Here is an 11,076-nt window from a genome sequence, read left to right on the forward strand (position 1 = left end):
AACATAACATGTATGCTTATAATTAATAAATGAGTTCAGGAACAAAACAGCAATATTTGCTTCAAATTAGCGAACACCAAATGATATGTGCAATGGTATTCAGTGTTACTGTTTATCAATGTCCATACAAGGGGTTGTATAACAGAAGCATCTTAATAACTAGTGTTACCATTTTCTATGAAATGGTGTCTAGTCTATATTTTAAATGCAGAAAAAGCATTTAAGAGTATCTCTTACTACCAGTGGAAATAACAGGTAAGGAAGTTGTTCAATCTGGTGTAATGTTACCAACCATTCTGTCATATAGCAGCAAAACTTCAAAAGAAACATGAAGGCCCTAGCGAGAACATTCTCATTGGTCTGTTTAAACAATGGGAACATTGTTTTCCTCGTCCTAAAGTTATAAATATGTAGAAATAGTCCTCGGTAGTTTAATGATACAATAGAAACTACAAGGTCAAGCTCAGTAGCGATTTAAAAAAGACCATTTTAAGCCCTAAGATACACTGAGCGAGGGACGAACAATGTACAAACAAAACTGACAGACCGCATATTCATCAAACTATATTTATCAATAAATGTCAATGTCGACTCTTTGGAACGGCCAGCGACCCATGTGTTCACCGGGATTTAAATGTATTTATAGCTTTTTGACATGATTAGTTTTAAATTAAATTAAGTACACATATAAGTATGAGGCCAAGATTCAATAAAGATCGTAGGCTTAAGATCAAGGCCTAGCCTCGTTTTTGGTGTTTTAAAGCTAAATATCGGAATGACAATAATCGCATTCATTTTGCCCGTAACTTTACGGATGAACATAATTACTCTTAAGCAGCACATGGTTTAAGACTAAGATATCTTTTAAATGAAGAATAGGGACCACAAGTTTCGCAGCGAGACGGAATGTTACTAGAATTTCCATCGATGACTTTAATATTCCCAAAGCTTATGGAGTCAAAATCAGTTATTCAATATAATTCAATAGTGTAAAACTGCTGAAAACCTAACCAGATAGGGGCAAATATCCAAATCGATCACGTGCATTCCGAACCAAAGAGGGGGTAAACATCAGATTAAGTTCACGGTCAAAGTTAAGTTAAGCTAAAATATAAACTACATAAGCAAATCACATACTCATTTGATGACTTCAATATAGTTTACATTGAACAGTTTTTAATAACGTCAGTATCATTCGTATTACATGATACACTATCTCCCTTATTTCCATTGTTTTATACTGGGTGAGTACCTAAACGGAACACTTTCGGCACTATATTTGAAATATTTTTAGTTAGACCTGCACCACAACTACAAAATTTTCCATCAGCATACTAGGATTCAAGACCAATTGTTGATATAAATGGCATTTTTCAAAATGCTACCAATCTGCATGAAAAGTACTTTATTAACCGCACAGTCATTGACTGCCATTTTCGTCCTCGGAGTACCTAAATATAGAACAGTTTTAATTCGTTATTTATTTTTATGTATTTTTTTTAAAATTATTGCTCCATGTTTCGTTTAAGTAAATTATAAATTTCTGTTATTTCCAGCTTGTTTTTTTGTTACATTTTTGTCAGTAAAATTTGATGATTTCAGTAATACAGGCTGTACCAGTATGCTGTGATTGTGGCAAGCATGAAGTATTTCCCCCCGCATGCCATGTATTGACATTTGAACATGAAAAACTTTAAATGATAGCAGTTTTTGAAATACTTACCGGAGAATCATGTTCTTTGGAACTTGTATCTAAGGCAAACGTCTATATTGATTAAAATCGTAATCAAACTGACCTGGATCGGAATAACGCTTTTATAATGGGTGTTCCATATTTAGGTACTGTTCCGATTTAGGTACTCACCCAGTACATATATCAACTTAACCATTTTCCTTTAATATAAACATGCATGTATCGCGATATTCATTGCTTGTTTACGAAGCAGCGTTATTAACGCAACCTATCTGGTGACATATGTTTGACTCATCAACTATGTCGTTCGATGTAATGCTATGCCGTCTAGGGTAAAAGGCTGCAGACACATACCAGTATCACAACAATCATGACAATCGGGAACCGTTCTCAATCAGGCTCCATTTGCAAACAACAGATTGGTTTCGTTTTTGAACAGGAATCATTCTCGGTCAGATTCCATTCGCCAACTATGGGTTAGTACCATGTTTGAGCGGGAATAATTATCGGACAGGTTTCATTCGCCACAACAGGTTAGTACCGTGTTTGAGCGGGAATCATTTTGATATAGTTTCATTTGCCAATAACAGATTAGTCCCGTTTTTTAGCGGGAATCATTCTCGGTCACCATTCATTCGCCAACAACAGGTTAATCCCATTTTTGAGCGAGTATTATTCGCGGACATGTTTCATTTGCCGACAACAGGTTAGTCCCGTTTTAGAGCGGGAATCGTTCTCGGCCAGGTAATATTCACAAACAACAGTTTAGTCCCGTTTTTTGAGCGAGAACCATTCTCGGCAAGGATTCCTTCGCCAATAACAGTTAAGTCCCGTTTTTTTTAGCGAGAACCATTCTTGGCCAGGCTCCATTCGCAAACAACAGATATAAGACCCATTTTACAGAGGGAATTATTCTAGGTCAGGATTCGTTCGCCACCACAGTGTTTCAGGACGGGAACCATTCTCGGCCAGGTTCCCTTCGCCAACAACAGGTTAGTCCCGTTTTAGGGCGGAAACCATTATCAGCCAGGTTTCCTTCGCCAACAATAGGTTAGTCCCTCGGCTAAACCAAAAAAGGTGGTACTTTTGTATACATGTATTTTTTTATCTTCCTCTACGTATTATTGTATGCAGTCTTGGAAATACTTTAGACCAATCAATATGTAGTTCTTGGTACATGTCCAGTTATTCTTATGTTGTGAAGACTGTTGATCTTTTTATATTTTCACCAGTGTATGAGGACATGAAATGGATTGCGCAATTGCTTTATGCGTATTTAATGCCTCCTAAGATTCTCCCATCGAAAATGGCTCAAATAAATTGTCTTAAACTGTTATCAATCAAACTAACTCGTTTGTTTCAGTCATATAGAATTTTGTAATGTTCTGTTGCAATCCACGTTCATACCAGTCATTCAGAATTTCGTTACTGTTGCCAACCACATTTATACCAGTCATTCAGAATTTCGTTACTGTTGCCAACCACATTCATATCAGTCATTCAGAATTTCGTTACTGTTGTCAACCATATTCATATCAGTCATTCAGAATTTCGTCACTGTTGCCAACCATATTCATATCAGTCATTCAGAATTTCGTTACTGTTGCATGCCAGTCATTCGGGATTTCGATGTTGTTTCCAACCACATTAATTCTAGTCATTCGGAGTTAGATATGGCTGCCAACCACATATATAACAGTCATTCAGGGTTTCGTCATGGTTTCAAACAACATTTATTTCATTCATTCAGGCTTTTGCTATGATTGCCCTTAAAAATGCACAAATTGACAAAAGTCTACACTGCACTTCAAAATCATTGACAATTACAGGTAAGAGTAATACCCCTTTGATACTTAAATATTGGGCGATGCGGAAACAATTACGAATATTCGCAGGAACATTGAGCGCTATTTTCAAAATGTGGGAGGGGTGTTAAAAGTAAACAAAAGCACATTATCTCGTTTTTCCTGTTAAAATTTCAATGCAGGTTTTTTTCCTTGAATACTACATTTAATGTTTTTTATGAACTTTCGATTTTTATTAAATAATCGAAAATTGACTTGACTGATAATTTCCGATAATCGATTATATTTCAAGACCAATATTTAATACTTACTAGCAGATCACACAACAAGTATTTCTGGCGGTACAATATATGACAATGGTGCCATGAAATGAGTGACTATGACTGTCTATTTATCTGGCATTGCTGCATCTTTCAGCATTTCGATTACTAAAAGCAATAATATGTATAAAGGGACATAAAGCGTCAACAAATTACGATCCGTCATTGCTCGCTATGGATTTTTTCTTCATGGTGAAATAATGGGATGTCCACCCAAAAGTATTTGTTAACGGTATCGCATTTTCTAATATAATCACTAGCGGATTAAGGGGGCGGGCGGCGCAACTCCTCTCCTGCACATTCGAACTGTCATAGTAAACTTCTTCATGTCATTTCAGAAAAAAATAATCAAATTTTTGTCAGGGAGAACATCTAATATCTTAACAACATCGAAACTATATATTGATTTTGCTTTAAGGGGAAACGTCCTTAGTTGCACCCGTTAACTGCTTCCCCTCCCCCCACCCCCCTTACGCAATATCACTGGATGGTATATCTCTATGTGATACATAAGGATTACATGTGACAGTCAGATTGTGTTATACACTTTTATTAAATATTTTTCTACAAACAAATCGATTTGCATAAATACATCACATAATAGAATCCTGAGTTACAAGCATGTACATAAGAAGGCTGTATTATGTTTATCAAAAGACTAACTACAAAAAAAACATTTTTTAAGGAATATGCACCCAAGTGCGTTTAGCATCAAGCAGTGTGTCCCTGATCAGATTTATTTATATTTGTTTCGCCACTGACTGATACAAAACCGGTTTCATTTAAAGATAACATGTTTGCTACTAGCCTGACAATGTATAGTTATCTTACAAAAACGCATAACACGTAGTAAAAACTGTGAACGTAACAATCAACTTTTAACTTGTTTATATAATCAGTAAAACTGTCCACTTCAAAAAGCTTAATCTTAAAAATGTTATCATTTAGTGCATAAAACAATTACAAACAGTCAAACATTCATTGAACTCTTTATTGACACTATGTTGTAATGTCCATTGTTTCCGATGGTGTAACTACAGGTAATCGATATTTATTATCATCAGCGATAATAATATATTTTTTTTATATTTTCTGTTACAATACCTTAAACAATAGCGAGAAATGCAGATGCAAATTAATGCTTGTCTGTTGTTTTAGTTTAAAAGTTATTATTCCCAAGTGAATAGCATTGTTACAAATGTGCGCATTTGTATTAATACGTGTACACAGTTGCACTTGAATATCTTGAATGTGTTTTTAGTTATGGCCAGTATTTAAGTTTTTGGCCTCCGATTCCGATCAATACGACCAGATTCGATACAAAAGCCTATCGCAAATTCACAGTTGTTGTCGTAGAAAAAGTCGATTTTAAAACACATTAAACGTTCAGTAGGCATGAAAAGAGTTTGCAAATAACATTCACTCGACGGATGTCTTTCTTGAGCAGTCGGATATTATTCAGTAAATAATATTAGCCACCCTGGTGCCGTGGTGGACGCTGGGGAATGGTCACGGTCGTCTCCGTAGGGCAGATCTTTCGCAGCGTTTCTAGTTTACACTGCCTGCTACAGACCTTCTCCACGTCTACCAGCTTTGCTTCGGAGAGCTCCAGGATCTTAGAAGAAATGAAGCAATCAGGTTGACTTCCGCTTGAAGAAAGCATTGGACCACTTTTGCATCTGTACAGTTTCAGTTCAAAGAGATGTCGCCTGTCCCGAAACGTGGCACTTGTCGTGGACGGTAGGAAGGCGTGGTCTACCATTTCAGATTGGGCGTCAGACAAAAACCTTTCTTTTCCCTTCTGCGAAAGGTTCGTCGTTATCGTTTGAATGGTTTCGCAATCGATGGCCATTTTTCACCCCCAATAAAAACAGGTTTTCCGGTTGAAAATGCAAGCCTTTGAGAAAAAACTATCGTACTTTCAAGGGTCCTTGTCCTTTCCTTAGATTCCGTAAACATTGTGTATTTCCAGGACACGAGCGAAAACTCTTTTACAACGGACCGTCCATCCAACACTTGAACACTGGGGCACACCATTTTGTATGTGTAAAGTTCCGGCAGTGGTCCAAAACTGTTCAGACTGACCTGTGGTTCACTCATACTAATCCTTTTATTGTCATACAACAGAACTGTCCCGTCGGCCGATGGGACCTGATACTGTCCGTAGCCAAACACAGCATTCATAGACATAGCTTTGTCATCGCCGGGGAGTAGACAAATATCGGGCGAAGATCCCTCAAAAATGCTCTTAAGATATGTGCTCCTTTCCGATGTCTTCAATGAATTGAGTCCTCTTCTGGATGAGTTAAAACTCACAATTGACAAATTGGCACGTCCCATTTTCTTTCACTGTAAAAGAAGATACTTTATCCAATCACGTAGGTCTATTAAAATTAATATAACAGATGTCACATGCAAGCTAATCTATAATGAATGTAACAAAACGTTTTATTATTATTTTTGCAAGGTTAACTGAGATCTAGCCAGATATCCGATGCAAAATTTATGTCAAATCAAAATTGATAGGTTATTATTATAAACAATTATTCCTGTATACATAATTATTTTACCAAAGAGAATTTCCTTATAATTAATACGATATCATGTAGCAAAATAAAACAAAATTATGAATACCTGTATATAATTATGATCGTCTTTAATATTTCAGCACTTTCACTTCCTTTCAATTCGTTAATTTATATTATTGATATTTATATCAACTTTAAACATAATTATTTTGTAATATATTTTACAAAGAGATGTCCTCCATCCGCTTGTTCTCGCCTTACTGTGTAACCCACGCCGCTCGCTTCTTATTAAATACTAAAGACTTACGTCATATTTTGTTCTAAAACGTTTGGAGATAAAATTTCCATTGGAAATACCTTTATAAAACACTTCTTTTAGCATTTTGTTGTGCAATAAAACATGACCTAATCATTTATTCGACTCTTGCACGTTTTAGTTCAAGAATGATATCGGCGATAAGATATCGTTGAATAAATAGCTATATGTTTATTTTTCTTTGTCTTATTGCACAATTATACAGGCATTATTGATAATTATATGATTTCTTTGCGTATTTGTTTCACATTTTTTTGCAATTTATTTTATTTATATATTATAAATGACCGAACTTGTTTGAATCGTTTTATGTTTCTTCATGCAGTTTATATAAATTGGTTGGCATGATATTTCCTGACACTCAGAACAGGTGATTATCATAAAGCTTAACAGGGAGTGATATTATTTTGAAAAAAGTATTTGAAAGAAATGAATACAAGTTTTCTGTCATCGGCAAGACTTAAAATATGTAATGTCTAATAGCTATATTTATGTTTCGCTTATCGCGCGTGCATATTGGAGATAAATGCAGGTCTAAAGCGAAAGTATGAATTGGAAATTTACCACAAGGTGAGCTGTTTTCACCTAGTTTATAACTTGAGGTATCAAAATTTTTCACTTGGTCCAATTTTTGCGCCTCTCCAGTAGCGGGGACGCCCGTGTCCCCATTAAATTGATACCTTAACAATTGAAACGCTCACATATATATATATATTTAATATATCTAGATTGGGCATTTTACTGTTGGTTTCTCCCCCCGTTATGAATTCCTGAATCCGCCACTGCATTCTTAAATATTTCAGACGACTTCTGTACAGTTAAAGAACATAATTATTTGAAGGGTTGTAGGGTCAGGAGTGGTATATACTCTTTGTCTTACTTGGATCTAAGAACGCTGTAGCTTATCGGATATCGTGATATCACTTTCGGACCTATACGATGAATGAAGTCAATGATGTACGACCAGCAGATTAACTGAGGTTGTATATTACATAGCACCTTAGGGGTGGTATACACTATTGGTCTCAATTGAATCTAAAAATTATGTAGCGTATCGGATTGCGTGGTATTAATACCCAACCAATACAGTGAGTGAAGGCAATTAAATGATTTACGACCATAAGGTTGACTTGATTTGCATATTGATTACCATTATTGGAGGTGATTATATTGTTAAAATAAGGTTCAAGATATTCATACCGATCGCGTTTTGAATGACCCCTCTTCCACGCTGGCGTAGCTTCATGAAGCACTATAGGACCGGTTTCTCAGAAATTGTACATCGCAAATACGAGTTTAAATCATTTAAGCGCAACCGGGCTTGCACATCAACGGTGGTCTATCTTAACAAACAGGGCCTGCACATCAATTCTGGTCTATCTACGCCGTGTATCAAACAGGGCCGGCACATCAATTCTGGTCTATCTATGGCGTGTATCAAACAGGGCTGGCACATCAATTCTGGTTTATCTATACCGTATATCAAACAGGGCCTGCACATCAATTCTAGTCTATCTACGCCGTGTATCAAACAGGGCCTGCACACCAATTCTGATCTATCTACGCCTCCTAGCAAACAGGGCCTGCATATCAGGTCTGGTCTATTTTCGCCCTGTAGCAAACAGAGCATGCACATCAATTCTGTTCTACCTTCGCCACCTAGCAAACCAGGCCTGCACATCAATTCTGGTCTATGTTTGCCACCTAGCAAACCAGGCCTGCACATCAATTCTGGTCTATCTACGCCTCCTAGCAAACCGGGCCTGCACATCAATTCTGGTCTATCTTCGCCACCTAGAAGCCAGGCCTGCACATCAATTCTGGTCTATCTACGCCTCCTAGCAAACCAGGCCTGCACATCAATTCTGGTCTATCTACGCCTCCTAGCAAACCAGGCCTGCACATCAATTCTGGTCTATCTACGCCTCCTAGCAAACCGGGCCTGCACCTCAATTCCTGTATGTCTACGCCACCTAGCAAACCGGGCCTGCACATCAATTCTGGTCTATCTTCGCCACCTAGCAAACCAGGCCGGCACATCAATTCTGGTATGTCTACGCCTCCTAATCTACCGCCCATTCATATCAAGTCTGGTATGTCTACGCCTCCTAGTAAACAGGGCCTGTACGTCAATTCTGGTCTAGCTTCGCCACCTAGCAAACCGGGCCTGCATATCAATTCTGGTCTATTTTTGCCTCCTAGCAAACCGGGCCTCGACATACATTCTTGGGGTGGTCTATATACACCCCATAACAAACCGGGCATGCACATCAATTCTGCTATATCTACGCCCCTTAACAAACCGGGCATGCACGTCAATTTTGGTATTTTTTACGCCCCTGACTAAACGGGCCTGTACAACAACTCTGTTCTTTCTATGCCCCATAACAAACCGGGCCTGTACATCAATTCTGGTCTTGCTACGCCCCCTAACAAACCGGGCCTACGCACCAATTCTGGTCTATGTACGACCACTAACAAACCGGGCCAACGCATCAATTCTGGTCTTTCTACGATCACTAACAAACCGGGCCTGTACAGCAATTCTGGTCTATTTATGCCCCTATCCCGGAGTGTATACACATCATCAATGATACGTAAGGCACAACGGTTGATAAAACATAACTGTTTATTACCGAAGTTGATATAAGACTTTAATTTTATGATTATAAACCTGACACTGCACTTTTGATTACAGGATGTGCAAATAAGTAACCGGTATAACTATAAGACAATTTCAGGACGTGATAATAGGTAGCGACTTCAACGCAGACTGCAACTACCTGCGCCTAAGTGACTGGAAGTTTATCTCGCTGAAAAGTGACTCCAGATTTACCTGGCCGATTGATGACGATATCGACACTACCGTTTCCCAATGCAGCTATGACAGGTAATGTGAGAGGACATAATCTTGGTATAGATCTCGGTTCTCACAAACAATAGCAGAAAAATTAGGAATATATGCCGACCTTCCTACTATAATTCTTTCGTAGATGTTCGTGGAAACAAACACTGAATTTTGGGGAGCCTTATGTTTTTTTTGTGTGTGTTTTGTTCCGTTTAAATATACAAAATGCTGATAATACATCTTATTTACGCGCGTACAAATAATTTGTGTTTAACTGCATAGTTTCTTCGTTCGAGTGTAACCTTTTAAAATGTAATGCACCAGTCAATTGTAACCACGGCCCCCCTCCCCAGGTACGGCGGTCCGCGGAAATGGGCCGTCTTTTTACCTCCCAGCCGGCCCCGCAGTGCCGGGTGAATGCCGTGGTTTTGTCCTCGCGCAAAATATAGCGGGGAATGGGCCTTACCTAGGGTCCCTTTGGTGCAGGGGCATTTGGCGGGGATTTTACCATAAGTTCGTACCCGCAATGCGGGTGGCTGGACCGAAAGTCAAAGTCCCCGCTATTCCCCGGACCTGGGGAGGCCGTGGTAACTATTGACTGGTGCATAACAATGTTACTTTCGACAAAATCTAGTACATGTAGTTCATTTATTTATTTTCATACTGTTTGCGAAAGGATAGTGATAGCAGGGAACATCATGGAAGATTCTGTTGTTCCGGGAAGTAGTCATGCTTTGATGAGGACATGCAGTTCAACAAAACAATGGTAGGACATATTCCTTACAAGGAATTTTATTCTGTCATTGTTAAATGTAAGTATCCTTACCTCGTTCGTAACTTATATGTTTCTGTAAATTTTAGAAGCTCTTATTAAAAGTATAATTAAAAGATAATTATGTCAATAATCAATTTAATCGGATAACACCTCCATTAAATGTGTTTTTCATTCAGGCATTGGCAGTCAGTTACCACTACACCAATTTAAGGAATCTAACCGTCTGTGATAGCTCCATTGATCATAATGTTTCATTCCCACGCCTGGAGACCCGATGTACTTTCTGTATTATTGAAAAGGGTATTACATGAGAATTACTAAGATATAAAATAAAAATGAAATACATTACGGAAAAACGTTTATTTTTGCTCTTTTTTTCAACTTAAATCGGAGGTGAATTACTGATGCTTTATGTTTCAAGGTCAAAAAAGTGAGCGCACTTTTTTATCGAATATCCTTTTGATGTTTTACATCCGTAAAAGTCTGACAGAGTTGTGACCCTTCAAAAGTTGGCTAGTATATATATTTAACATATTTAGATGAAATTTCAAACCTTTTTTACAAATTTGCAAAATAATGTCTTATCACGAAGGAAATTCCTTTAAAATTTGCAATTGCTTAAAAATGAAAATTAAAAAAAAGTTAATGTTATTTGTTTGGAAAGCTAAACCTTTGAATCTAATTCAAAACTATTGAAAAATAAAGGAGAAAATGTGAAACACCTTTGTTCTCCATTTTTGAAACATTAAGTAGATCAATAGCTATCATATTATCAGTAACAACAACACATA

This window comes from Mya arenaria, chromosome 5 (assembly GCF_026914265.1).
Source record: "Mya arenaria isolate MELC-2E11 chromosome 5, ASM2691426v1".
Lineage (NCBI taxonomy): Eukaryota > Metazoa > Mollusca > Bivalvia > Myida > Myidae > Mya > Mya arenaria.